The sequence below is a fragment of the Taudactylus pleione genome, unplaced genomic scaffold (assembly GCF_031769625.1).
Source record: "Taudactylus pleione unplaced genomic scaffold, aTauple2 ptg000040l, whole genome shotgun sequence".
Lineage (NCBI taxonomy): Eukaryota > Metazoa > Chordata > Amphibia > Anura > Myobatrachidae > Taudactylus > Taudactylus pleione.
The window spans coordinates 23925376-23949000 of record NW_028284442.1 but is presented as its reverse complement, the minus strand read 5'-3'; the positions used below and the strand labels follow the sequence as shown (position 1 = coordinate 23949000).

The 23625-nt window shown below is 44.6% G+C and overlaps 1 protein-coding gene across 1 annotated transcript in view; it reads left to right on the top strand.

Annotated features, from left to right (window-relative positions):
* SLC43A2 (solute carrier family 43 member 2) overlaps window positions 1-23625 on the top strand; it is a 73755-nt gene that overhangs the window by 9466 nt on the left and 40664 nt on the right. The window lies entirely within an intron of this gene.

Sequence of the window (23625 nt, the reverse complement as noted above, 5' to 3'; positions counted from 1 at the left end):
CAGAGCGCGATCCCCACTTACATAAAGGTGGCTCACTTTTATGTTCCCTTGTTCTTAATATGCCAGTACTATTTATATTATTTTTTATTTATACTGATATTCATAAAGCAGGGACAGCAAACTTAGATGAAGCTAAAGGCCTGATTCAGCAAGGATCGCTACTGCGATCACGGTAGCAATTGCGCGCGCAGTTCTGCTGCGAAAGAATGCTAATAATTGCAATCGCAAAGCACTTGCACGGACAACATGCAGACTTCCCCTTTCGCACATCCGTAATACCTTGCAATACAGCCATAACATCGGTAACATCAAAGTACATCGGAGCCACTCGCACATTTGAGGCAGGCCTGACCCTACAACTAAATTGCTAACATTCCTGCACGCAGTGAGAGCTCAAGCTGTGTATGTCATCACAGTGGCTAATTTATGCACGCCCCTGCAACGGCGTTCAAACGCACTGGCACGCCTGCGTTTCTGCGACCCTCCCCACGTCGCCCCCCCCCCAAATGGTGTTTTCTATCAATCACTCTGCAATGGGTCTGCTTAGTCACTGCGATCGCAGATTTGATCGCAGTGGTGCCTTCACACATGCGCTCTGCGATGCATACGCATGCGCAGTGACAAACAATCGTGCGTATGCTTTAGCAGTTGCGATTCTTGCTGAATCAGGCCCTAAGTCAGTTGGATGCATAAGCACTTATGTAATTTCAAAGTAGGCTGGGTAATAATATGGCTCCTGCAGACACTGCGTGCTAATAGATTCAGTCAGGAGACTGGCGCCTGGTGAGTCAGTCACTTATAGTAGATGAGCTGGTGTGAAACGAGTGATGTGAAAGACGAAGTTTATGGGGCTCAGTATCCTTCCTCTCCAAGTCTCCAGCTCAGAAAAATATTTCAACACAGTCATTGTCTTAAGTCATCAGAGGACCTAAGGCAACAGTCACTGCTTTGTTGTAGCCACCTCTCCAAATGTACATATTAGTGATTGCCTTGTGTTACTTCACAGTGGACCTAGGGCCCGATTCAGGTTGGTTCGCAAGGCTGCGTTCGCACGCACAGTCGATGTTTGCATTCTGCGCATGCGTATAAGACGCAGTGTGTATGCGTGAACCGGCCACAGCGATCGTGAAGTGATCGCAGTGAGCAGGCAGAGGGACTGATTCAGAGCCGGACGCTCTGACCAGAGCGCTCGCTCTGAATCAGGGCCCACCTCCATAAATATGGAGCGTCCTCCTGGATGCTCGTATAGCTGTGGGTCACCACCCACAGTATATACGAGCGTGCAGGATGATGGTCGCGATGGTCTTGACCATCGCGACCATCGCCACTGTGAGCATAAGCCTGCGGTTGAGTTTCTCAACCGCAAGGCCAGGAGTGATTTTGGCTCTATCAGAGCCAAAATCACTGCCACTGACATCACTAGTGATGTCAGTGGGGCCGGCTTCTGACGGTAGGCATTCCCTTGGGAACGCCTCCGTCTGGCAGGCACGCCCCCGGCACGCCCACCAAAGGGGGCGTGCTGTCAATCAACATCGACAGCACGCCCCCTTTGATCAGACACTACGAGCGAAGGAAAGTCCTTCGCTCGTCGCGTCTCTCGCATGCGCATGATGGAGCTCCCTCCGTCGTGCGCATGCGCAGTGCAGACCATCGACCCACTTGCGAGCGGACAGCCGCTCGCGAGTGGGTCTGAATCAGGCCCAGAGTCTTCACACAGTGATTGACAGGAAGTGACCGTTTGAGGGTGGTGACGGGGGTCGTCAGACAAACGCAGGATTATCTGTGCGTGTAAACGCCGTTACAGGGGCGTGCATAATTAAGCTCCTGCGATATCATACGCTGAAAGAAGTCTAGATGGCGACGGGAAGTTTAGCAGTTTCTGCAGTAGGGTCAGGTCAACCACAACTGTGCGGATGGTTCCGATGTTACTCGATGGTACCGATGTTTCCGTTGACTTATGGATGCATGTCTTGGGAAGTGGGCAGGCTTTATACAGTGATGGGCGTCTTGGTATAGTGCTGCAATTGCATTCATTAGCATATTTTAGCAGCGAGCAGGGTGCCTTGCGAACCAACCTGAATCAGGCCCATAGATTCATTCACTTGCACACACACAAAGGAGACGTTCCATCTAGCTATTTACTTATAGACAGGTGCAAACACTTAGGGGTATATTTACTAAAGGTCAATATTGATTTTAAATCTATAATAATCGGCCAACATCGATGTTGTGTTTCTGAGACTAAAACACACATTTCCTAATACTTAGAAAAATAAATAAAAAATTGTCTGTTAGTAAATGTGTGATTTATCCCCAGAAACACAACATTGATGTTGATCAGTTCTATCGATCTTAGAAGTTCGCATTAAATGAGCGTGTGCAGTTATTTCTGGATTGGACCATATGACCACCCTCTTGATGTAGTTTAGCCAAATAAGATATTTTGTGTGTACAGTCTTTTACATTTATTTAGAATGTTCTCAGAATTAGTAATGTATACATTTAACTTGGCTTTGCTGAGTGTCATGTAGAAAAATTACTTTTCAATTTAGTAAATTTCCTGTCAGTAAAAAACACATGTGAATAAATTATTGTTCAGTGTGGTTATACCAAACCAGTTATTCTAAACTGTATAGAGTTGTGAACCTCATAATTAAAATCTCTTCTCTTTCAAAGATTTTACTATTTTTGGTTTTTCTATAACTAGTGTTGGAACAGCTAATTGTAGAGGTTTAATGCTAAAACAACTGTGTTGTGTTGAAAGTAAATATAACAGTGTTCCTCGGCCCAGGATAAGTAAGTGCAATTAATGTGGATGCATTGAAAGTAGCATTCCCTGCTAATAGTTCACATGACATTTAGAACTGCCAGCAGGTGTATATGCCCTATGCAGGTTGGAGACTCTTACACACTGTCCCGTCATCAAATAATTTCATTAGCATTTGACTTTACCACAAGGGCAAAGAACAAGAACTTTTCCCGTACTTTAGCAATCCAGTTAAGTAATTCAGGCAACGCCTCTACCATAATGTTCTCTAAAAAGCTGCTGCGACAGGCATGAAATTGAGTAGATGTAGCATAAAAAATGAGATATGAAAGAAGGACTCTGATCACATCTGCATGTACTTCTGCTATCTTTAATCTGGCCAGAAACAGCATCTCAGCACTCCAGGAGCTGCCCTTTGGACTGCTAAGTAAATCTGGTCTCCCAGAACTGCTGAGTGTTCCTCTGAACTTTGGCTGCAGAAGAGCATTCAGCCTGGTCTAAATCTTTGAGATGATCAGTGTGTGGAAACATGAATCGGCTCATTAGGCCTGCATGGTCTCCTGATGCCATTAACAAATTACACAATGTTGCAGTATTCATGCCACACTTGTTTCTATGGCGCCAGCTATGCTGAAATCATACAGTTTAAAATTAAATGCCCTACATTATAGGTACTTGAATCACCTTATACATGATTCTGGAACATACTTTCCAAAATCTTCTGCCAGAGGCGAGATCCTAGCAGGATATCCCGTGGCACAGTGATCCAAATTGCATCTCTGTGACCCACCTTACACTGTGCAGTTCTGTGATTTATGCCATTGTACAGCAAGGGGCAATTTGCCGTGACTCTTGTCATAAAGTGGCCTGACATCCTACTTCACTGTGGAAGTGGGTGGGATTTGATAAGGACAGGGTATATTTACTAAAATGTGGGTTTTTAGGAGTGGAGATGTTGCCCATAGCAACCAATAAGATTCTAGCTGTTATCTTCTAGAAGGTGTTGAATAGGATCTGATTGGTTGCTATGGGCAACATCTCCAGTTCTAAAAACACACTTTAATAAATATACCCCGACTAGACTGCTCTCCTAGGAAATCGGGGTTGTCCTGGATAGTATGTAATTTGGAGCCAATGTAAACACAATGATGCAGCTATGAATGTTTAATAAGTCCGTATTGAACACATTAGTAAATATAGCATAACACATTATAAATAATGCAGAAAGTTACCATGATTGCCAAAGTTTGTCCTTCAGATATAGTGTATCCTATTTGCTACATATAAAATTAGAAGAAGGTCTGATGGTTATCCAAGGCCATTCAGAACCCAACAGTTAAAAGCCATATACAGTACTGTACATGTTTCATGTTTATTTTTGGTTAGAATACTGCAGATTCCCAGAATAATGTCCATGTAAGTTCTGTAATGCCTACATGTATTTTTACCATTACATAGATGTTGTAGTCTGAAGGCAGACATGTTGAAAAAATTCTGATCTGAAATGTAAAAAGCAGCTGTTAGGTATAATTTGAAAATGTTAATCATTTTAAATAATGAGCAAGTAGTGGCTGATTGCCTACAGACGTTGCCTTAAACACTAGAGACACCACACGTTTGACATGCGGTGGTAATGAGCACTTGTGGTCGAGGGGTGGAGGTTAATGGTGGACACTATACTGACCCAGTGCATTCACTTATAATGAATACAAGTAAAATGAGCAAGTGCCACATTGCGAGCGCTTCCAATCACACGTACAGATGCTAGTATGTGTGGGGTCATTGGAGCCATGGGGTTCCATTCTCATACCTAAAAACATAAAAACACTTAGCAGGTAGATGAGCTGATGCAGAGCTGAACGTATACCGGTTGATGGAGCATATAAAGTATGTTTTGTGCACTGCCCATGCTCTGGAGCCATAATACACAATATAGGCGATGTGCATATCCGTTTCATCTCCACTTACAACTGAGGAGGCATAAATGGGCTGTTACAGTGCATTGTCACATAGGCAAAGTTCTGTGAGGACAAGTCTATGGACCTGCAGATTACATCGGACCTAAGCATAAATACACCTGTTTGCAGGCGTATAATTTGTCCAAGTACAGGCTGGAGCAAGTGCGCACTAATGATGATGTGGGCGGTTATCAAAGCATATGTACGGGCAGGAGGCAAGCACACCACAAGATGCATACAGGCTAATAGACACAGCCCCAGAGGCAAAAACAGGTGCTGAGGGACAGCGACGGTACCTCCCTCAGGGCTTGCTCACCCCAAGTTATGGCCCTGAGTGCACACATTTATATCCATGCTCGCAATGGGGGAGCATGTACGATCGATTTCTGGCCCTGATTCAGAGCCGGACGCTCTGACAAAGCGCTCTCTCTGAATCAGGGCCGTCCTTGATTTGTAGGCGGCCTCCTGGCCGCTCGTATAGCTGTGGGTGACCTCAGCTATACTCCCACTGAAAGCACTCCCACTGACATCACTTGTGAAGTCAGTGGGGCCGGCCCCAGCAGGTAGGCGTTCCCATGGGAACGCCTCCGTCTGGGCGGCCACGCCCCCGGCACGCCCACCAAAGGGGACGTGCTGTCACTCAACATCGACAGCACGCCCCCTTTGGTACAAGACCCGGAGCGACGGTTTGCCCGTCGCTATCCGGGTCTCGCGCATGCGCACGACGGAGCCGGCTCCGTTGTGCGGATGCGCACTGGGCCACCATCGACCCGCTTGCGAGCGCTCATCGCTCTCGAGCGGGCCTGAATCAGGCCCTCCGTTCATCTCTGCATCAGGGTGGGTAAAGAGACTTAAGCTGGCCACACACTAGACCAACTTACATCCAACCAGCCAACTAGTTGGCTGGTTGGACAGATAATCTTTAGATGTGTGGCCAGCTTAAGAGTCACTATTAACACAACATTACAACATTTAAATGTGTTATGTGATATTTGTACAGGACACAGATCATTTTGGGACAGCTCTTTGCAAAGTAATGGATAAAATAACACTGTTTTACTTATTACTAATTAGCAGAATTCTGTACTTGTGTAACCAGGGGCGTAACTAGTGTAGTGCGACCAGCAGTGGCAAACGCAGGATTTCTAGAGGGGAGTTTCCAAATGCTTTTGATTTTAGAGTGAGTGTTGCCAGTCCATGAAGAGGGTAGAATTAGTACTCAACCAGTTTTAATATGCGTCATACAAAGTGTATTGTGTGTCATAATTCCAGCATATAGAGGACCAGAGATCACAGTAAGCCATTAGATGTGGCAGTAGGGCCTTCCTGCCTGAGCTGAATGTATTTATTTTAGATGTGGGCACCATTCCAGACTATTGGAGAAATTCCGGGAGCCTGGAGGAGCAGCAGAAATACCTAGCACTGCCCTGGACATATATGTACATATTGGGCTCTATAGCAGTGCATCCCTAATAGTGCATGTTTTCCAGATCTCCTAGTTGGTGCACAGGTTATTTATTACTGTCTAATACATGTTAAAAGATCCACAGGTGATGCTAATTATTTCATTTGTGATTCTGAGAAGAACATGCAACACCAGCAAAATTCTATTATATTACTACTTCTACTGTGGTCATGTGTGTGCTGGGGAGGGGGGTTTCCAGGCAGACGTAATCCCCCCTGCGTTTGCCTCTGCGACCAGTGCCAGGGCAACGCAGGGCAGGGGGCGCTGTTTGGGCCTGGCAATTTTCATGTTTATTGTCATTCTTACTTGTAGCTTCCTCTTCTTTTATCCCCAGTATCTCCTGGCCTCCCCTATCTCTTCCCTGGCTCTTCCCCATGAGGCCATGGCCCTTTTTCAGATACACTGTCTGATGTCCCTATTTAAAAAATGGGGGGCAGGCAATGCTCTCACAGGGCACCAAAATGTCTAGTTACGGCTCTGTGTGTAACAAATGATCTTTTCCTCCTTCCAAGAATGCCTCTGTTGTGGATTATTTCATTCAATATTATTATGTTCATTTCCTTTGTGTAGAGATGGCTGTACAAACAGCAGTCTGAGATTACCATGTGCATTATTAGTATGTTCTGGGCATATAGATGAAAAATATATTCCTGAAGAGTACTGAAATTTGTTTAATGAGCAAAGCTTATTTTATTACATAGCTTTACAGTGTAATAATTGCTGCTAAGTATTTATCCTTGTTTATGGAGCCAGATAAGAGAGATGTGAGCAAGAAGGGCCTGATAGGACTTAGAGCTGCTACATGTCATATTATTCTGTTTTAGGCTTCTGTAGTGTGTCTTCAGCAAAATGTATGCTCTTTGTCCTAATCAGCTGGGGTAATAGTTCACCTAAAAGTCTGATCTCAACTGAAACTGCTTTTGTTTGTCAGCATTTATGACAGATGAAACAAATTAGTCATTTTAGAGCAGAGGAAGTAATTTTTATCCTCATCCATGTGGACAGGCTTCAACCACTTCTTTATTCCACATACAATTAATATATTGTGCTTAAGCACTATATTGAGTTCAGTTCCTGACCAAAGCACTATATGTGTGGAGTTTGTATGTTCTCCCTGCATTTGTGTAACTCTCCGATTTCTTCCCACATGCCAAAACAAGATGTGTTTTTTTCTACAATATGTGTGCTCATAGATAATCAGTTATTGCAGCTACTATCCCGAACGCAACTTTTTTGTGTGTTTCTTTATGTACATTGGAAAGAGATGGTAGATTCCTCATAGTTGATAAAGGGCATATAATGTAGGTTGTTTTTTACTCTATTGATATCAATATTTGCTCAGAGCCATTTTTGTGGTAATTGTGTGTTATCTTTGCCCTGTATTTGAGGTATACAGTGTACCATAAAGGTAAGAGCACCGTTTAGTGTTATCTCAGTGGAAGCTGCCATGTCAGGAGGACAGTCCATGTATACTGTATGCTAGCAGTAAGCTTCTCTCTACACAATGTTCATTGATCTCACTGTGTGATTGAAAGAGATGTGTCCTCTTCCATTGCGCATTTCAGTAACACTATACCTTTCAAAGGTTAATGTTTCTCTGTTTGAATGTAAACTGTTGAAAATGATGGACCCATTCGCATAAAAAAGGCACCTAAGTGCTGCATTGTAATCAAACACTGATACTATTCCCATGATGCCAAGTCCCTTTCTTTATATTACTTCCTTCAGTCTTTTCGCTGCCTATTTAATATTTTCTTGTTGTTTCTGCGGTCAGAATGACCACATTTGGAATTTCGACACCAGAAAGTCGACAGGTTCTGAATGTTGACATGGACTTTAGGGCGACATATTAAAATTTTTTGTCATGGTTAAAATGTAAACATGTTCATAATGTTGACATTTAACATGTCAACACCAGAATGTCGATAGATTTTTTGCGTATATTTACAGTTAGGTTTAGCTTAAGGTTAGGTTTAGGCTAATCTAAGGCAAAAAGTATCTCAATGTGCTTGTGTTTCGGCATGGCATGTTAAATGTAGACATTATGAACAGGTCGACATTTTAACCATGTCATAATTTTTGAATGTTTGACGTATAGGTTGTCGGCATGTCAGCAGTCTGGTGTCGACATTATATCAATGTCAACTTATCATACCATGGGTTGGGTACAGGATCCCAGCAGTCAGAAACGTGATGTTGACAATGCCGGCTCCAGAATCCCAATGGTCAACATCCCGAGACATGTTGGTGAGTATTGTAACCCTAACCCACCCCTTCCATAGCCTAACCATCCCTCCCCGCAGCTTAACCCTAACCGTCCCTTACCGCTGTCTAACCCTAACCGACCCTTACCGCTGTCTAACCCTAACCGACCCTTACCGCAGTCTAACCCTAACCGACCCTTACCGCAGTCTAACCCTAACCGACCCTTACCGCAGTCTAACCATGCCCTTCCACAGCCTAACCATCCCTCCCCGCAGCTTAACCCTAACCATCCCTACCTGCAGCTTAACCCTAACCGACCCTTACCGCAGTCTAACCCTAACCGTCCCTTACTGCAGTCTAACCCTAACCGACCCTTACCGCAGTCTAACCATGCCCTTCCACAGCCTAACCATCCCTCCCCGCAACTTAACCCTAACCATCCCTACCTGCAGCTTAACCCTAACCGTCCCTTACCGCTGTCTAACCCTAACCGACCCTTACCGCAGTCTAACCCTAACCGACCCTTACCGCAGTCTAACCCTAACCGACCCTTACCGCAGTCTAACCCTAACCGACCCTTACCGCAGTCTAACCATGCCCTTCCACAGCCTAACCATCCCTCCCCGCAGCTTAACCCTAACCGACCCTTACCGCAGTCTAACCCTAACCGACCCTTACTGCAGTCTAACCATGCCCTCCCACAGCCTAACTCAAAACCTAAACCTAATACTTACTGTTGGGATTCCGGAGCCGGTATTCTGATGACCGTCTGGATTTCGGAACCGGTATTCTGACCGTCGGGATCCTAAGCTGACTACATCCCCATACCACACCCATTCCTGCATTCATTATTACTAAATGATAAAGATAGAGCTGTAATAATTAGTGCGCATTATGTTAATCTAAGTAGTTCAGTAAACTGGTGAATATTTACAGTACTGGTATATTTGGGCAATGTGTTTTCATAAGAATATTCATTGATTAGACAAGCCGTACTACATGTTGAAAGCAGCTGTTGCATTATTTACAGTAGGTATAATTTACCGCTATAAAGAATGAGTACACAGTTCCTGTGCCTTTTAAATTAAATACTGGAACAGAATAAGTCATAAGCACAACATTTTATTTAACATTTGTTTTAATAGGTTTAAATGTAATAAAAATAGCAATCTACAGTAGAGCAAGTATAATCTTACTTCTCATGTATAAATAAAATAAAAGTAAACTATGCCAACAAAATCCTATAATATAGACATGATGAATGAAGGAAGCACCTATCCGTTTCAGAGATGAATGCGCTATCAGAGGTGCCTTGGAAGTGCTGGCAATGGTCATCATTATCATCACTGTGGTACCCATAAGTGGTATATACGAGGTGTGGCTATTAAATAATGAGACTGTACTAAAAATAAATCATACTGCTAAAAGGGAAACAAGGAACGGTGACTTGGACTGTCTCAAAACGGTTTTGCAAGTTTCACCCCTTTCGCACAGATAGTTTGCTGTCACACATCGTTCAAATAAGTCATGTTTTTCCTGTGCGTTGTAAAAATGCTTAGTTCAAAAGTAGAGCAACGTGTTAACTTAAACTTTTTTGTTATATTGAACAAAACGCCCACCGAATCTTTCCATATTCTAACCATAACCGAGGCTTACGGGGCAGATTGTATGTCACGTGCACATGTGTTTGAACTGTTCAAAAGATTTAGTGATGTTCTTGATGATGTCGCAGATGATGAAAGACTTGCACGTCAAAAACAAATAAAGATGTGGAAAAAAATTTGAAAATTGATCGACTTGACTGTCAACTCAGCATCCGAATGATAGCAGAAATAGTAAACATCTACAAAAAAATTGTTAGGCAAGTTTTGCATCTAAACATGACAAAAGTTTGTGCTAAGATGGTTCCAAGGCTTCTCCTCCATCAGGACAACGTACCAGTCCACACAGCTCTCTCTGTGAAGCAGTATTTGGTCGAGAAACAGAATGCAGTGCTAGAACACACTCCGTACTCGCCAGACCTAGCACCGTGTGACTTCTTTCTTTTCTCTAAAGTCTAATCTGTACTCAAAGGATCAGTTACTGAGGTAAAGAAGAAAACGACAGCTGTTGAGACAGCTGACAAATAATGAGCTACAGCACGGCTTTGACCAATGGAAAATAAAAATGCAGCGGTAGGTGGATGCAGAAGGGGAGTACATAGAAGAGGAACAGAGTTAAAATGTACTTAATATAATCAAACATAAATTATAGCATCAGTTGTTATTTAATAGCCACACCTCGTATGCATCTCCTCCCCTGTCCCGCCTCTCCAGTCATAAGGAACCCCAAGTGTAAGATATGGCCAGAACTGCTTAGTGACGTAGGTATATTTTACACTGCGCAAAGTCCAACCAGTCCATCCAACTCATTATCAGATCATCCCCTATGCAATTACTGCTATTTATTCTAAATGACCATTTAGCTGAATGCAGCTCAGGCTGAATGGACAATGATAGCAAATTAACTGGTGGTCTCTCTTGTTCTCTTGCATTGTGCATTTCAGAAACTGTATACCTTTCAAAGGTTAATGCTTCTCTGTTGGGATGTAAAATACTGAAAACGATGGACTCATTCAAATACAAAATGCCTCACTGCATTGAAATCAAACACTGATATTTCCACGGTGTAGAGCACAAAGAACGCCATCTCTTCAAGTGACTTGTTTCAGTATATTCACTTATACCCCTTTTACACAAGAGGAAAAACCTGGGTTTTTGCTGGGTCTACCTGGGTCGCAGCTCAGTGTAAAAGGATCCCTGAAAAATAACCCAGGTCAAGTGACCCAGCAATTCAACCCAGGTAGCTACCAGGGTTGGACCAGGGATGCACCCGGGTAATGGTGCAGTGTAAAAGGTGCAACCCGTGTTATCTGACCTGGGTCATGCCTAAAATGAGCTGATTGGTGGTGGAGCAGTCACCTCCCACTTTTTATGACCTCACAGGTTTAGCAGGGCAGACCTGAGTTCAGTGTGAACAGGGCTGAACTGGGAGTAACCCAGGTCGAATGTGCAGTGTAAATGGGTCTGACCAGGGTTGGAACCATGTCCAAAAACCCAGGTCGGACCTGGGTTTTTGGTGGAAAAGAGGTATAACTGTTGAATTTTACAATTTTGTGATGAAAAAAAAACAAAACAGTACTTGTTAATTATAAGGGCACTTAGCTCAGCAATGCTTGTGCATTCCTTAGTGCTGATTTAAAATCTCCCGCTGCACAGACCAGCCTCATTAAACCCGATCCAGCTACAAGGCCATTGCTAAACCCAATGTTTGACTCATTAAATCCTATCCTATTTCCTGTCTGTCACTAAACCCAATCCTGTTGCATGGCTGTCCGTAAACCCGACCACACTACTGACCTGGCTTTTTTCTGAGCTACTGAATGTATAAACTGATGGACAGATGAAATGCACATGCAGCGTTGATAAAGTGGTGTCCGTATAATTACCAAGACCTAGGCCCTCGTTCAGAGTCGATCGCAAGAAGCGATCGCTCACTCTGAATGAGGGCGGGCACTTCTTGTTTTGAAGTGCTGCCTCCAGGTCGCAAGCTAAGCTGTGGGTTACCACCCACAGCTTAGCTTGCAATCAGGGTGATGGTCGCGATGGTCATCACCATCACGACCATCGGGGCTTACGACCATACCCTAAGGTTGGTTCTGAGCACTCGTAAGCCCCAGGGAACTTCCTGCTCTGTTTGAGCAGGAAGTTCCCCACTGACATCATCAATGATGTCAGTGGGGCCGCCCCCAAACGGCAAGCGTCCCGACTGGAACGCCTCCGTTTGGCCGGGCATGCCCCCGGCCCGCCCAGCAAATGGGGCGAGCTGTCACTCAACATCGACAGCTCACCCCGTCTGCTACGAGGCCCCTAGTGACAGAGCGCCCGTCGCTAGCCGAGTCTCGCGCATGCGCACGACGGAGCCGGCTCCGTCGTGCGCATGCTCTGTGGGGACCATCGACCCGGTTGCGACCGGGTCTGCTTTGAGACCCCTAGTCTATTTGCAGAGGAATAAGACAGCACAAAACACTGCTTTTGGATATTTTTCTCTAGATTAAAATACATGAAAAGGTTATGTACAAAAAAGTGTCTAACCTGGGAAAGTAAAATCAGGAAATGCTTTAAGGGTCTGACTGCCTATAGTTTCTTGATCTCCCTTTGTGATGTAGGAGTACACCTGTGTGGTTAAATATAGATATATTTATTTATTACATATTAAATATGTATCTGATTGGTGGTTTACAGTACACTAGTAGCAATATAGTGTAAAGGATAAGTACTAACAATTGCATATAGTTTGCATATAGTATGCACAAGTCTTTGTGGTCAGGTGGGGGTTAAGGTTATGGTACGTTAGTGGAATTTGCTCCTACAATTCCCTGATAAATATACGGGTTATAAAATACAAAGCACCACATACTCCAAGGCTAATGACCCAATACACTGCCAACACACGGAAGTAACAAAAATTATAATGTTACCATCACAAATGCTAACACTGTACATATTGCATTTTATTTCCTATTGTTAAAAGTTTTAGAACATAATAATAATACATTTATTATTTAAAGCACAGGTTCTCAAACTTGGGCCTCAGGACCCCAAACAGTGCATGTTTTCCAGGTCTCCTCACAGAATCGCAAGTGAAATAATTAGCTCCACCTGTGGATCTTTTAAAATGTGTCAGTGAGTAATGAATACACCTGTGCACCTGCTGGGTGACCAGGAAAATATGACCTGTGTGGGGTCCTGAGGGCCGAGTTTGAGAACCACCGATCTAAAGCAAAATGTGAGAAATTTAGATCATGTACTAGAACTACTCAATATTAATCGCTACAGTACAGGGTAGAGACCTTTAAGCACTGAGCAATGTGTACCCAACTGATATATGTCGGCCGGACGATCTGACATCGGATCCTGGGTACACATCAGAATGAGGTAATGAACGACGGAACGATACATCATTCCGTCATTCATTACCTGCAACGGGGCCGCTTGCAATATCGTCCGGTTGGATGTGCAGCACAGCCAACCGGACGATGTCGCAAGTGGCCGCAGGAGCACGCATATTGGCCATAAACATTGTGCGATGCGGCCAATGTGTTGTTTCGATTGGACCGGAATCTCCATATCGTGTCGACATCGTCTCAGTGTGTACCCAGCTTAAGATAACCTCTGGATATTATTCCAATCATTTACAGATCCTCGGACATCTAGATTGGCCCTAATAGGTCACCACTGTTTATATTTACACACTAAAACCTGCATGGTAATGAGAGTAAATCATTTTTGTATACATTTATTGTATCGCACGTATCAAAGGGAACTGGTAACCCATGTGTCCCTGGACATGGATTTCCTGGGGCAGGCTTCTCATTACTTACTGTGAGGCTAGTAAAAGGTTGTTTCAGTAGCTGCTGGACAATGAGCTCCTTTATGGTGTGATTTTACACTTTTGGCAGTCTATTGTAGTATCCTGCACTGCAGGACGTTTCCTACTGCAAGTCTCTTCCCATCCAAACATAATAAATATGTTGATTTAAAATGTCAACTCTGTTTGGTCATGATGCTGTCTTGTAGACTTGACAGATGCTTTCCCCAGTATTCCAAATTACCATTAAATGTACTCCTAACACTCAGGGGCCAGATTAATAATGGGGCGGATGGATCTACAGCTCTAAGCCTCCACATAAAAATAGGCCCATTATCATGGCAGCTGACGATGACCAGCTGTCTTTATGGCCACACAATGTTCATACATAATAAGTATTAAAATTGCATTTCTAGTTTTCTCACAAGATTATGCAATTTTCTATGTTTCTGTAGTAAGACAGTGGGGCTGATAATGTAGAGGGGATGTACACACCCACGTGGCTCTGGAAACACCCACACCGCACTGGTCACAGCTCCTCCCCTTCTCTGTACTGGCCCGTCAGCATTTTCAACCCTAGGCTTATGTGGCCTTAACACTGTACATGTAAATATGGAGGTATAAATATATGAGGTCGTGGGTTCGATACCCAATACGGCCTTAACTGTTTGGAGTTTGTATATACTCCCTGTGCTTGCGTGGGTTTCCTCCGGGTACTCCGGTTTCCTCCCACACTCCAAAAATATACTGGTAGGTTAATTGGCTCCCAACGAAAACTAACCCTAGTGTGTATGTGTGTGAGCATGTGGTAGAGAAAATAGATTGTAAGCTCCATTGGGGCAGGGAATGATGTGAATGGCCAAATATTCTCTGTAAAGCACTGCGGAATATGTGTGCGCTATATAAATAACTGGTAATAATAATAATAATAATAACAGTATGAAAGTACTAGCAAAACTAAGCCAGTTTGAGGTAGAAGGGAATTAATTAGGAGAGGAAACAGGAAATAGCTGGAAGGAACTTATGAACACAATACAGGACTGATGTGTAATATGGAAGTGTGTTCCTAGAAGCCTACACAAATCTGGTGCTTGATGCTCACTTGTGACTGGTACACGAGTGTAATATAGTAGCATGAATGTTACTGGCATACAGACGATTCATATACTCGTATAATCCTCATGGAACCAAGCATAGTGAGAGACTTGAGTGGATCCTGCAACTGTCAGTTTGGATAATGATGGGCATGTTTGTTTGGGTTGGGTATATGGAATCCCGGCACTGAGGATGCCGGCTGTCAAAACACAGACAGCGGCATCCCGATGCTGGGGATCCTGACGGGATAAGCAAGTATGCTATCCCTCCCCCCTTCACCCCCTAACCATCCCTACCCCGCATCCTAACCCTCCCGGTCAGTGCTTAAACCTAACCCCCCCACGGCTAACAACTAAGGTCACCCGCTGTACTTGCGATCGGGATGCCGGCTGTCGGGATCCCGGCATTGGCATCTCCACTAATGTTCATTCTTTTTTTTCTAAGTATATAACAGCTACATAATAGGGGTGCAATCAGGGAGATTGCTACACCCATCAGGGAGATTACTACACCCATCAGGGATATTGCTACACCCATCAGGGAGATTGCAGTTTCAGGGAGTTTCCCCGACATTCAGGGAGTTTGTAATTCTCCTCGGTGGCTTTTCCTCACAGCTTCAGTAGCTGCGAGGAAAAGTCAGCGAAAAAAAGACACCATTGGGGGTTTAACGCAGGGGAAACCCATTGATTTGTGCAGTTTACGCGGAATCAGTGGGTTTCCGCGCATTAACCCCTGATTTAACGCATAAGATAAACACCATGGCTAATTGGATTCCCCCTCTGTATTAATGTCACAGTTTATGTATAAGGCGATTGTGTTTAGTGTTAGATACATTTTAGATTTAAACTGTAACCTCTTTTTATGGACTTTTATTGCCATTTTTTATATTCTTCTTGATGCTATGTGGATGCAGTGGGCCTATTTTTAGAAGCAATAATATAATTTAGCTGCTATTGTTAGGTACGTGTGCAGGGGCGTAACTAGAACTTTTTGGGCCCCATAGCAACATTTTTAAGGGCCCCCCCTAACTTAGGTCTTACACAATAACCACAGTAGTTCCCCTAAAACATTAAATGCCCACTGTAATGGTGCCCCTTATGCAATGCCCACTGTAATGGTGCCCCTTACGCAGTGCCCCCAGTAGTGAGCCCCCTGTAGTTGCCCCCAGTAATGAGCCCCCTGTAATGCCCCCAGTAGTGAGCCCCCTGTAATGCCCCCAGTAGAGAGCCCCTTGTAATTGCCCCCAGTAGTGAGCCCCCTGTAATGCCCCCAATAGTGAGCCCCTTGTAGCTGCCCCCAGTAGTGAGCCCTGTGTAGCTGCCCCCAGTAGTGAGCCCCCTGTAGCTGCCCCCAGTAGTGACCTCCTGTAGCTGCCCCCCTGTAGCTGCCCCCCTGTAGCTGCCCCCAGTAGTGACCCCCTGTAGCGAGATCCCAGTAACTGCCCCAGTAGTGAGCCCCCTGTAGTGACCCCAGTAATGAGCCCCCAGTAGTGACCCCCTGTAGCTTCCCCCAGTAGTGAGCCCCTGTAGCTGCCCCCAGTAGTGAGACCCCAGTAGCTGCCCCAGTAGTGAAGCCCTGTAGCTGCCCCCAGTAGTGACCCCCTGTAGCTTCCCCCAATAGTGAGCCCCCTGTAATGCCCCCAGTAGCTGCCCCCTGTAGTGAGCCCTCTGTAATGCCCCCAGTAGTGAGATCCCAGTAACTTCCCCCCACGCGCGCGGGCGCGTGCGCACACAGAAAGCAAACAAAAAAAAACTTACCTTATCCCCGCTCCTGTGAAGCCGCCGACCGCCCCGTCGCCCGCTCCTCGGCACTATGAGAGTGACGTCATGACGTCACCCCCATAGTGCACTGCGGGACCCGGAAGACGGAGCTCATTCCTGAACTCCGTCCCCGGCGTCCGCTCCTCGGCACTATGGGAGTGACGTCATGACGTCACTCCCATAGTGCATTGCGGGACCCGGAAGATGGAGTGAGCTCCGTCCTCCGGCTGCCGCCGGGGGTTTGAGTAGGAGTCGGGCGTCCGCTGGTAACACAATCTCAGCGGGCGCCCGGCATATGGAAAGTGCAGGGGGTGCGATCGCTGGGCCGGCGGGCCCCTTAAGCCGCCGGGCCCCATAGCAACCGCACCCCCTGCACCCTCCATAGTTACGCCACTGTACGTGTGCCTAGGGGCCTGTGGCATTTTTGTCTCTGAGCAACATCCTTGTGCAGAGAAGAAGTAACCATTTGCCAGTTAGTGCGGTAGCACATTCATTAGACTACCCAAATTTGTAACTGAATGTGTAGGAACACACTTTTTATGTGATGGTCGAATATCCAACTTAGGCCCGTATTCAATTTGAGGCGAAAAGTCCGGATCCGCGATACTTTTTCACTGATGACATCATTTTCGCCTGTTTTGCTTTTACCCCGTATTCAATTTGAAAGACTTTCCGCCTAGGAGGAAAGTCAATGCAACGTATTAGGCGGAAAAGTTTCACCTATTAATGGGAGGCGGAAACAAGTGCAGAATTGGGGTTTTGGGGTGCCCCCTGCAGCCTTCAGACAGTCCCCCAAAGGTTAACTGTGTCAAAATTAAAAAAAAAAACACTTAAGGACACCCAAAAAAAATTACTTTGAAAAAAGGGCGAAAAAAAAAATGTTGGGGTGCAAAGTTAAAAACTAGCGAACTTGACCCTAGTATGCCCCAAGTGTTTTTTTGATTGCAGGTGCTTGCGGCAGGTGGATTTTTCACGTTTTTTTCAACTTCACTTTACCAACTTTTAAATTTGCTGACCCCCATTTTCAAGTACCCCAAATTTGCTGGGATAAGTTATTTTCTGTAAAAAATACTCCTGAATACTATTCTGCATCACGTATAGAAAAACGTTATTTAGCAGCTATTGAACCTGTTTAAAAACACCAAATATTTTCAGCAAGCCAAATCGGGGGGTACCATAGGGAACCCCCATGTCAGAGCATCTTTTGGGGGGTGTCAGGCTGATTTCCCAAAATCTGACAGTACTTTCCGCTTGTTCAAGTTTCGTCGGGTCCCGTTTTCGCGTACACTCAAATTGAATACGGGGTAAAGCCGGCACGGCCGCAATACTTTTCCGCCTACAAAACAGGCGAAGTAGGCGGAAAGTCCGGGCCGCGAAAAAGTATCGCGGCTCGGCTCAAATTGAATACGGCTCTTACTTTTAAATCTGCCTTTACTATTTCGCATTCATTCTCCTTTTGTTATACTTGTAAGTGTACATTTAATAGCTTTTTGTGACTACAGAGGTCACATTCTAAAATATTTCTTTTTACAGCCATAAAACTAACTGTGGTTACAGATTAACCAAAATGTAATACTAAATGTTAGCCACCACAGAAAGCCATGACTTATAATTATGTAAGTAAGGGGCTGGAATGATGCAGGATCCAGAGCTCACATTCTCAAGTTCAGTTTCGGCCAAACCAGTGAAGTACAGGAATGTCATGTTACTTCCAACCAATTCAGTTTCAGGGATGTTGGGATAGACCCGTCATTTCCCTTGTTCCGTGCATTCCATCAGGGAGCTCTGTCAGGTGGGGCAATATAGCATTTGTCATTTCAGAAATATGACCAACATATAGATACTCAACTAAATTCTCAGCAAATTTACTAATCAGGTAATTTATGTGCCTTCTTTCATCTGTGATGATATTTTGTGGTAGAGAACATGACTGTAGTACTCCAAATAGTGTGAATATCATCAGTTTGTCCAACATTTGGTGTTTTGGCAGCTATTAAATGGTAAAATGTTCTAATAGGTGGAAGTATATTTTTCTCAATACCTATATCTCTAACATATGGTTGGTGTATGACATAAAAGTTCACACACACTGTGAGTGTCAGACAGGGGCGGGTCCATGGGGCAATGTGAAATTAGCAGCCTCCCCCCAGTGGGATGGGTATGGGATGCCGGCGCTCAGGATCCCGGCGTTCAGAATCCAGATGCCGGCATCCCAAAGTTGTTAGCATACCGACACCTGTCGGTAGGTATCCTAACCTTCCCCCTCTCCCTACCCTAACCCTCCCTCCCTGGTGCCTGAACCTAACCCCCCCAGTGCCTAAATCTAACCTCCCCCTCCCTGCACCCTAAACCTAACCGTCCCCCCTTAGTGCCTAACCCTAACCCCCCTAAACTTAATCCTCCCCCAGGGGTGCCTAATCCTACCCTCCCACCCCAGCAGCCTAACCCTCCCCCCTTTAGGTGGTGCCTAAACCCAACCCTCCTCTGCTATACTTACGATCGGAATGCCAGCTGTTGGGATTCCGGCGTCAGCATCTCACCCGATTTCGGGATTCTGGCGCCGGTGTTGTGGCCGGCATCTCGATCGTCAGTAAAGTAACAACATCCCATACAAAGCACCACGATGCAGCGGTCGCAGCTTTTTTACATGCCAAGTTCCGATGTGCATATCATATTAATCAGTGCAGTCTCATGAAGCTGTTTCTCGCACCCAATTGCGACTAAGACGCATATTTGGACAAAAAAAGACAAAAAAACTGAGTCGCACGGGACCTGGTGGCTCACTCGCGACAGGCGTCTGTGCCGCATGGCATATTCAGGCTAGGTGTATGAGGACACGTCTGTCCAGCTTCATTTTACCTATGTACATGATTTGTAAAAACAAGGGAATATATCACTGCTCACAATAAACAATTGAAACCACAGGGCCTAGAGGACACTTTGTCCTTTTTGTTATGTGAAATGAAATTGTCCATAACCATATATTACATTGCGCCATGACACTGGATCACCTCCATGCCAGGGCTTAGGAAATTTTAGGATTTTACACTATTCCCAGCAACTGATTTACTGTGCTGCAATGTAAGTGTGTCTATATCTATACCTTCAAATTCTTCCCACCAATATGCATATATGACTAGTCACATGTAAATGTTCAGTAACATAAATATTCCGGTATTCTCCCGGACATTCAGAAAATTAAAGATGGCAATTGGTTCATGGTTTATTTTTGTAACATTACCTGGGTGCGTGTTTTTGGACAATATTATATAATGAAGAAATTATTTTAGTAAATTAACAAACAACAAACCTGATTTACAGACTTAATTTGGTTACAGTGCAATAGGTTACAAAGCCTGCAGTAAAGAGTTAATGTCCCCCAGTGTTTTCCAGATAGACATTAATTATAATGTCTTGTAATACAAACAAACCCTTTTCTGTCTTGGGAACTGAGCCAGAATCCTTCAAAACAGTCTCCGTGCCGAGGACACTGGGTAAGACCTTACTGCAGACAGCCTGTTCCATTCCAGAGCTAAAACAGACTTGTTTACTGATATGTTATACCCACTGCCATGTCTTAAGGCTGTCTACTTATTACCAATAACCAATATCAGAACTGGCTTTGGGCCTCATATGGACCCATCTGGGAAAATGGATGCATCTCCTGTAATTCAAACTGAATTCTCAAGCGTCTAAATTGCAAAACACAGTCTTCACGTGCGCCTCATGATGGGGTCGTCTCAATTGTTGCATGGGCTGCGATAGTTAATGAGCCCCCAGTTTTGCAATTTAATTGTTCTGGGTGCTCATTAATTATCGTCCTATTAGACTGGACTTAGCCATGTAAAACGGCTAAACCCGTCTAAAGTCCTGGCTAGGGCACCCTAACCGCGGGTTTCTCGCACATCTTTGCTTGCATCTTCATCAGGGTGCGAGAAGAAATGCCGGTGCCAGTGGCTATTGCGCTCAGAGCAACAATTTAATTACTCCATCGGGCGCCTTAAAAAAATAGCATTTGGCTAAATTATTGGATCGCCCGCGATGTGTCCCAAGTCGCAGGTAGGTGCATGCGTGCTACATTTTAGTCGAACAGAGACCAGCATGAAGTAGGCGTTTCTGGGCGGGGAGTATCAAGGGCGGGGAGTGTTGTGGGCGTGTATGTACAGGTCCGTGCCATTCGAGTTGAACATATGGGGAAGAGACGGCTGTTTCTGATGGATCACTTGCAGCTAGCATGGGGCTAGTGCAAGTGCCAATACTAATTACATACTTGCCAACTTTAAATATCTTCTGCCTGGGAGAAGTCCGGAGAGGAGACCCATTTGGCCACTTCGGGGGCAGGGCCAGCCTCCTAGGTGGTTAGGCCTCTCCCCATCATGGCAAACTGCTGTGAATCGTGGGACTGATGTAAGGGGCGGGGCTAAATTAGCTGAATTCACAATTAGCCCCGCCTCCTCCATACGAAGCCTCAATTACCGACAATTATCTCCCCACCCTGCCCACTTCACTAGGAAGTAAGCGGGATGCGGGAGATCGGGACACTCTTCCGGGGGTGCTACCCAAAATTTAGGGAGCCTCCCACAACTTCCGCAAGCATAGGTAAGTATGATTAATGATGATGGCTGCGTCTGCGGATGATAGAACAGTGGGCAGGATAGACTTGCAATTTCAGATTTGCGACTCAAATCAGACGATTGTCGCATTAACATATGAAAGTGAATACAATGCGCGGCCGTAGGGAAAAGCAGCGCAGAAGCGCACAACTCGGTCAGGAAGCTGAGAGAGCCACCATATTTAATTATCTTAAGCTGGGTACACATTACATGATATGTACCCAGCGCGACATGGACGGCATCACGACCCGGCATGCAGCAAGTGCATACACACTTGCCGATGCCGGGTCCGATGGGAGCGAGGAATGTGTCATGCTGCACTCTACAGCATGACATCGTGCTGGCGACATGCAGTAGGGCCGATGGGCGATGTCACTAAAGACCCGAGGGAGCGCCCATATCATGGGTACACACTAGATGATGTACCCGATATGTCATTTTGATCCGTGGGATCAGACGACATATCGTCTAGTGTGTACCTAGCATTACTCTTGTACATGAGTTTATGCCATTGCTTATCTGACTGACCTTTCACCCACATCTGTTTCCTGTTACCTTATCCTTGTTTTGCTAAAGTCACTAGACACACAGAGACAACTAATGGGGGATGGAAGGAAATGGTATAGATACTGTAGTAAATGTTTGCACCTTCGGCCTGCATCTTTACCATAGCCTGTACAATTATTAACATAACTGTAGTGTGGTCATTACAGGACGTGTTGGCAAAATCAATTTTTGTAGTTAGTATTTATTGATTTGCTGACCTTTGAAATAACCTTTATAAGATGGCTTTGTGTGTCCCTATATAAGCACATCTAAGAAAGACAATAGAATTCTCTGTGAAGGCTCTGAGAGAAGAGAAACAACAGCCTGGCGTTACTCGCTGCGCCCTTCAGGAACAAGCCACTGCACAAATAAAACACTTCTTCTAAAACGTAATAGCCTTCTATTCATACATGCAGAACTCCAAGGGACAGAGAGACAATAGAAAAACACGCACTACTTGTGTTCAAGATTGAGACATGTCTCAACAGAATTTTAGATCGTGGTGTTGTTTTTGGCAGCAAACTTCCCCCCCCCCAAAAAAAAAATTCTATAGCAGAAATGTTTGCTGTAATTGTCATTCAATTCAACATATAGGTGCAGTGTTTATATAGTGATCCAAGTAAGTAGTCTGCAATATGGCAGGACTCACTGAACAACTCCTGAATGATTATCAGAGATAACTGTACAAAAGAAAATAAAAATACAGTCTGGTTCATCCTTGACTATAACATATCTGTTTTTAAGGTAAGAAAGAGTGGGTCAGTTGTACATAAAGTCAATATAAAGCTATTGGCTATTAACCATTAAATGCAGATCTCTGGCCTACCTGGCTGGTCTATTTAAGGGTCCGTTTCAATTAAGCGCTGTTGCCGGGGGTGGAACATGTTCTACTGCCTACTCGAGTCGCTGATTTCTGCTTGCAGTCTATGGAGGTACTACCAGAAATCGGCTATCATATCATAAGTGGCTGGAAAATGTGCAGCAGCTCTTGCTTGTTTGAATCTTCCTTGAGATCCTTCGCATTTTGTCCCACTAAAGTAAAATTACTTTGCCCCTTTTCTACATGATTTATGCTTGATAAATAACCACAATATGAGTATACTGTAGTTTCCGTTAAACCCCTACAAATTAAACAAATTCAGTGTCTATACCAGTTGTAAACACCAGTGAGGCTGAACATCTGGTTTTGGGGGTAACACAGAGTTCCTGAAGGCAGCCAAGACTCTCTCTAAAGTTCTGAATAGTCTCTGGCAGCACATAACCATTCTAGTGCCAGCACACTTCAGGGAAAAAAAGACTATAAACAAAGTGAAGTTTTCAGTTTCAACATAGATCTAGTTCCTAGAAAATTAGAAATACATACATAAAAAATGTTTAAAAGTTAATCCTTAAAGCAATAATATATGGGTGTGGGGAGGAAATGATATGAGGTTGTCTCTTATTACAATGTAGGATTGTTCACAGTTTTGCATTCAATTTAGTGACTGTAGCACCCATAGGCAAACGCAGGGGGGGGGGGGGGGGGTTTCTGGCTACCTGGAAACCCCCCTCCCCAACCCTCATCATGACCACAATAGAAATAGTATTTTACTAGTGCTGCATGTTCTTCTCTGTATCACAAATGAAATAATTAGCACCAACTGTGGATCTTTTAACATGTATCAGCCAGTAATAAATAACCTGTGCACCAACTAGGAGATCATGCACTGTTAGGGATGCACTGCTATAGAGCCCAATATGTACATATATGTCCAGGGCAGTGCTAGGTTCTTCTGCTACTCCTCCAGGCTCCCAGACTTGCTCCCAT